This window comes from Harpegnathos saltator, unplaced genomic scaffold (genome assembly GCF_003227715.2).
Source record: "Harpegnathos saltator strain DR-91 unplaced genomic scaffold, Hsal_v8.6 scaffold144, whole genome shotgun sequence".
NCBI classification, from domain to species: Eukaryota; Metazoa; Arthropoda; class Insecta; order Hymenoptera; family Formicidae; genus Harpegnathos; species Harpegnathos saltator.
In genome coordinates this window covers 1,130,649-1,137,647 of record NW_020229922.1, presented here as the reverse complement: position 1 = coordinate 1,137,647, position 6,999 = coordinate 1,130,649, and the positions used below count along the sequence as shown (strand labels likewise).

Genomic DNA, 6,999 nt, shown 5'->3' with positions numbered 1-6,999 from the left:
AAATAGTGGCCTGAAAAATTCGACGAAACTCATCGAAAGCGAGATACTCGACTGGACTTCCGGTTACGATCCTCTAACGCTAATCACGCGCCTTTCTACGGCGAGCGACGAGGAGAAAGAGGAGGAAGAGGAGGAGGAGGAGGAGGAGGTGGAGGAGGAGGAGGAGGAGGAGGAGGAGGAGGAGGAGGAGGAGGAGGAGGAGGAGGAGGAGGAGGAGGAGGCGGCGGCGGCGGCGGCGGCGGCGGCGGCGGAGGACGACGACGACGACGACGACGGAAGAAAATCCTTCGCGTAGCGTTCGATGCGCTGAACCGTGAAAGGACCCGCTCAAAGGGCTCCTTTCACGACGTCGTCGCCCTTTTGATCGCCGTAGATTCGGACGGCCGGAAGGACAGGGGCATAAAGGGAGGCGACGTCGCGACCAATTAGTGATTCGCGCAATTTTATCAAGCAAGCGGCATGTAATCCAAGGAGAAATGGGTTAAAGCGCGTTACATGGCGCTCAACGGCGGATTTAATCTCCTCTTTGCTCGCGCATGTTTCATCCTGGACGGTTTCGAAGACTCGCTTCGAAGACCGGCCTGACCGCTATTTTAATGCATCAGCTCGGGATTCACCCCGCGAGAGCGCGGGAGCGTTATCGAGGGAACGTCAACGGGAACGATCTCTAAAGTTGATATGAGAATCACTCTTATTATGCACATAACTTGAAATCCCACAAAAAAATTCTCATCCTGTGCCAAAATCACACCGGACAATACGACGCGCATACATTGCAAACCCGAATGTATTATTTTGACACGTATAAGCTGAAGCTTTCTTCACGCGTTTCTTGTCGTCTGAAATCACGTCATTTGATACATCTCAATATCACTTAACGCGTTTAAACGCGTTAAACGACGTGATTTAAGACGACAAGATACGCGTGAAGGAAGCTTCAGTTTATACGCGTCAAAATAACACACTCGGGTTTGCAGTGTACGCGCACTCGCAGGAGTGCTGCTGAGAAATCTTGAAAAATTAATGCCGCTATGTCCTAAATGAATGATTTAAACGCGGTTCGTAAAGCGGGACTTCATTTTAAGCATATTTAAAGCAGCATTAAATCCTTCTCCAATAATGCAAATCTCCCGGAAGCGCATCGGGGACTTATCATTTACCGTCTTTAAAGTCATAAAGCACATTATCCGACGGGTCTTCTCGTTATTTACGCTTGGATCCCTTTTTCATTTACAATGATCGCGATGACCGAGCAGCGCCGTATACGGAATGATAATACGGTACCGTCGACGATGACCTCATCATCGTTCTCGGCCGGGCTCGCTCTTCCTCGGCCTGAGAACGAACGAATGAACGAACGAACAGAACGGAACGAAAGGGAACGGGATCCCGCACAAAGGGTCACGCGCGCCGTATCTCGCTGTTTCGCGTTCCCGCGTATAATACTCGACGAGCGCGGGATTACGAGCGACGGGGCATCCCTCCCGGCCGCGATATGTAATACGATTTGCGGCGTATTCGCCGCACAAAAGATTACCGCGACGAGTCCCGATGAGCCGTGTACACGGGATCCTCGCCGCGCTCCGGGTAATACTTCCGCTGCCTAATGCGGAAGAAGGGCTCTTTCAACAGAAAGCAAGTCTGGAGGTACTCCGAGCTTATCGCTCTGGGCGCTATCTCGGTTTGCTGCGCGTCACGTAATAAAGTCATACGGCATATATACGAGGCGCAGCACGCGATGGTCGCCGCGTTACTTCGTTCCCTCGAATCGTTGCGCGAATCGCAACGCGCGCGGCGGCGGCGGCGCCTTCTTTCTCGACCGACCCAATTGGTCGCTTCAGCTTGCGGTTTTTCTCGTGCGCAATATAATCAGTCAAGAAAGAGAGGAACGTGTCGTCGAGACACGTGCCCCGCGAACGGTGTTCGAAACTGCACGGTATTTATTTATCGCATCGTCGATGCTCGATGGAGAATCTTCGGTGTCGCTGTCGACGACATCGAACCTTGTGCGATGGCGCGGAAGATTAAACGATACGCTTGTTTCTCTTTTGCTTGCGTGCATCGCACTTACCTGTGAGTGATTCCAGACCTTCGGCTTGGGGCTTGATCTTGCGCTGTTGGCCACACTCCCGTTTCCCGAACTGTTGGAAATGGTGCCGGGCGACGCGATGGATTTGACGGACGGCTTTTGTGTCTTTTGCAACTGCGACGCTATCGTCACCGTGGTGCCGGATCGTTGTGGCTGCGGCTGTTGTTGTTGTTGCTGCTGCTGTTGCTGCTGCTGCTGCTGCTGCTGCTGCTGTTGCTGCTGCTGCTGTTGCTGCTGCTGCTGCTGCTGCTGCTGCTGCTGCTGCTGCTGCACGGCGGACTGCTGCTGTTGCGTCTGCTGCATAATTTGCTGTATGAGCTCCAGCTGCTGTTTAGACACTCTGCGAACAGAAAGAGACGACATATGTTGTATCGTGTGCACTTGTAAAATTCTTTATATATTAGGTCAATTGGAAAGTTCCGTCCATTTTTTTGCAAAACTTTATGGCTTTATTTAAGAAACAAAATGAAAAAGTACATCAATCAAAATATTGTCCATCGTTAGCGATGACTTTTTCCCATCTTTCAGCAAACGAATTCCGCGGAGAAAGAATGACTCATCTTTAGAGGGAGACCCAGTCAGAGACCCGTTTTTCGACGTCTTCATAGGAATTGAAGCACTCGTCAGCAAGTGCGTGTGCTTCGTCCGAAACAAGTGGTAGTCGGAAGGGGCACAGTCTGGTGAACAAGCCGCATGGGGTAACACTTCCCAACGAAGTGCTTCTAACGTTTTCTCGACAGATTTTGTGGCGTGAGGCTGAGCGTTGTCATGAAGCAAAATCACTTTATGCTGTCTCGTTTCATATTCTAGTCGTTTTTCATGCAATGCTCGGCTCAAACGGATCATTTGTTCTCTATAGAGATCCCCTGTGACTGTTTGACCACTTTTCAACAGCTCATCCTTCTGATCCACCACCAAATACAGAGCATTGCCTTCTTTCCCTGGATATTCCGCTTTGGCGTCGATGTTGAGGGTTGGCTGGTTGAGGAATCGCAAATAGTTTTTCAACGTTTGGGATTGTCAAAATAAATCCATTTCTCATCCCCAGTGATGATACGATGTAAAGACCCCTTTCTCTGTTGCCTAGCAAGCAGAATTTCGCAGATGGTTTCTCGCCTTTCAATGTCTCTTGGCTTCAGTTTATACGGGACCCATTTTCCTTCCTTGTAAACCTTTCCTAAGGCTTTCAAACGATCGGAAATGACAGATTGAGCACAATTTAATGCCTCTGCAAGTTGCTTTTGCGTTCGACATGGGTCTTCGTCCACCAATGCCTGCAATTCTTCGTCTTCGAATACTCTTGGCCGTCGCGAGAACGCTCTTTGTCCTCTACATCAGAATCACCACTTTTAAAGCGTCGAAACCATTCTCTGCATGTTTTATCGCAAGGTGCATTATCACCATAAACTTCTACAAGCATTCGATGAGCTTCAGCTGCAGTTTACAAACCATTAAGCTTCGTTTAGACATTAGAGGTTAACGACAGTTCTAGCTATAACTACTTGCCGCTAGATGGACGGAACTTTCCGATTTACCTAATATATGTATATATAATTGCCGGTATATAAACTTATCAATTTGTATCTCTCATCGCCGTGATATTTTGACTTTCTCCTATTCAATCCTATAAATTCGCTTAATATTAATTAACAATTTAATAAATTATCCGCATATTCAATTAATTTATGTCTATTATTACATCCATATATAATATCTATATAAATTAATATTGATATAATATAATACAATTTAAATTATTTTGATCTGATTTCTGAAACTTTTGTTCACAGCTGGCCTCTTTAAGGAGCAACAAACCGATGCGGGTCAACGCACCGTTTACGTTGACGTTCTAGAGGCGCGATTGTGCAATTCGATCGAATTTAATCGCACTCACGGCGGATCCAGTCCGGATCCGGTGGTGATCGGTCGCGAGCGCGGCCACAAACCATAATCGATCAGGCCTTAATAGAGCATAACGTAGCCTTAGTGTCCAAGCCGGGTTCGCGCCCGCGACAATAGTTAAACCGGTCGAATTTAATAATTTACCAGGCCGATGTGAAATTACGAGCGCGCCGTGACGCCGCAATCTCGACATCCATTAAAACGAGCGCCGACTATAATTCGGCTCGTAAACGCGCCGCAATAAACCGTAAATATATCGCGCCTCCTCGATGTGTGTATCCGTCAACCAGCGTGCGACTACAATTACGCGCACACGTGCGCATGACGCCCCGTAGCTCCCGTGTAGGTTAATCCGTCTTTGTGTGGCCCGTTAAAGCGCCCATCGTGTACATGCGCACCGAACGTATCAGCACCGAGCGCGTATAGGTCGTATCGCGGCGCGATAGAGTGGAGGAAATATTGTATCGTCGATTTCAACACGCCGAAAGGGACTCATCTTCGCTCCGGACGCGCCCTCGTCGCTTCGAGATCGAACGAATAACGAAGCGTTTAATCGAAGTCGCTTCGCCCACGCCACGCAGCCGCGGTTTTTCGCGCGAACGCGAACGAGGCGATAACGATTGGGACGCGACATTTACCAAGACGCGGTATGTTCCAGCAGCTAGGGGGAAGTGAAACGCAGCCGATCGTCGAGTCGTTATCGCAAGCGCGAAGGAGATATCGCGCGACGCGGACTTGACGCGCATGCACGCACGTATGCACGTGCGTCTCGTACACGCGAGCGCAGGGTGTAAAAAAACGCGGAGAGATCGGTGATCGACGCTCGCATCTGTATGCTCGCGCCGAATTGCGAGCCGGACACGCTGCGCTTTGTTTTATAGTCCGGCAATCACGCGTCGCGTCGCGTTTTACCCGCGCCGTTTCGAGTGTTATTGCCAATTTTTCGATCCGATTCGCCCTTCTCGAGTCGCGCACGAGAATTGACGTATATGCGCGCACAGGAATTTCGGATACGGGCGATACGGCAGCGGATTCCAATTCGGACCCGCGATTTTTGGAGAGGACGCGCCGATATCCACGATGTCGCGCGACCGATTCTGTTTTTTTTACCCCCGTTCGCGCGGGAATGCCAAATGTGCGGGCGGCAACAAAGGGACCGCAGACATTCGTGATTTTTAATTAGGAGGTCGCTCCCAGTCGCTCCGGCTCCAAGCCGGACATCGCAGTTATTGTTCCCTCGCCCCCTCTCGCCCTCCTAATGGGTTACAGGTTTTTTCTGCGTTTTCTCGACGCGGTCGCGAGACGCGAGTATGCGCGATGCTGTCACCGGTCCGTTGGGATGAATCTGCAATTTTGTGGGTCAATGGGAATAAAGCACACACATTTCTTTCGTAATTCGCCTTTAGCACGTTCTTTAAAAAGTGTTCCTTCATCTTTTCTTCACCTTCTTCTTCTCGATGTTATCGTATCCGTTGTATTTTGTACTCGAAGGAGATACAATTTCTCACGAATAAACAGTAAAAATAAATAAATCTTGCGCGTAAAATATCATCTTTGCGAAAAGCGCCGCGTGTCCTCCCGTTGAACGTTTACCCTCTTGTATGTATTTGTCGCGATTCGCCGACAGCCCATTATTCGGCAGCGCGTGTATGCGCTTAATATGTGCGGCCAGAATCACAATTAATAATTTGGAGATTAGAATTGCGGACTAATCGACAGGCCACTTTAATAGTCATCAGCCGAGTCGCCGTGAAACGTGGTGGCCGCTGAAACCGTGGATTGCGGCACAAAGGAATTTATTCCGTTTGCGCGCTTATTTCGTTTACTTGGCGCGAGATGACGAGAGAGAGAGAGAGAGAGAGAGAACGGGGCGCCCGGTCGCTCGTGCGCGCAGCGCACGAAATAATTGCGTCGCGAGGGGAGCCGCTAATCAGTTTTGCCCCGCTGATATGACGATTGCATGTACGGCCGCGACGCTCGCGAGAGTGCGTTTCCGGCGGGGCGGACGCAGCGCGAATTGAACTGTCGATTAAAATTGGATTTGTTAATTACTGCAGGGAACGCGGTGGCGACGGACAGCGGCCGCGAGCCGGCTCATACCTTATTAAACCTTCATTTCGTAATTCCCACGTCGACATTTGTCATCGTTGTAATCAGCGGACGGCTTCGTCTCTTGGACGAATGGCGGACGCGCGCGTCTCCGTTCCGTCTCCGTGCGTTCTTCCAGCGAAAGAAACAGTCCTGCGCGAATTTCGAGATATCCCCGACACCCTATTCCCGCCTATCCCCGGCTATCACTTCCTGCCGTATCCTATCTCTGCGCTCACGGGTGTAATTTCCTGTCAATATTTAGCGAATCGTTCGGCTACCGCCGTTAGAAACTCGCAAATACAGAATGAGCGCGTTCGCAAACAGTCGGTGCTGGGGGCGACGGGTTTGTAAATATCCGCGCAAGCAATGTCGGGGCTATCGATATAATATGTGGGAATGTTTCCTCTTTATTCATGAGTCCGAGGATATTAATCCGGTATCGTGTTTTTCAGTGCGTGCGCGTTCTCGCTCTCGCTCGCGCTCTCGCCGTTCGGTTCTTCAATTTGATGTCCCGTATCTCGCGTAAAATGTTTCGCTCCATGTCAATAATACGGCGCGTTACTCGCGTAATTATAAAAACACGCTTATTACACAAGAGCATTACGGTAATTGACGCGAGTATTTATTAAAATATGCACTCTAACCATAAACATTTATTTGCCCCTCATGCGTGTGCGTGTGCGTGTGCGTGTGAGACACATTGCAATGCATATCAACGGTTTCGCGGATGCACCGTTGAGTTTTATGCGTATTTTCCCGACGTGCGTCACGTTTTTCCATCTCTCGATAGCCCATCCATCTTAAAATTATGATACTCGTAACATTCGTGTTGGAATACAGAAAAAGGACAAAATCCGGAAAAGAGAGAATCATAAACCATCGGCAACCGTAGCAACATGACGAGTCTCCATTATCCG

The 6,999-nt window shown here is 49.5% G+C and overlaps 1 pseudogene; it reads right to left on the bottom strand.

Moving 5' to 3' along the window:
• Positions 1 to 1,443: 1,443 nt before the first annotated feature.
• LOC112590758 (zinc finger protein rotund-like) overlaps positions 1,444 to 6,999 on the bottom strand; it is a 301,308-nt pseudogene continuing 295,752 nt past the window's right edge.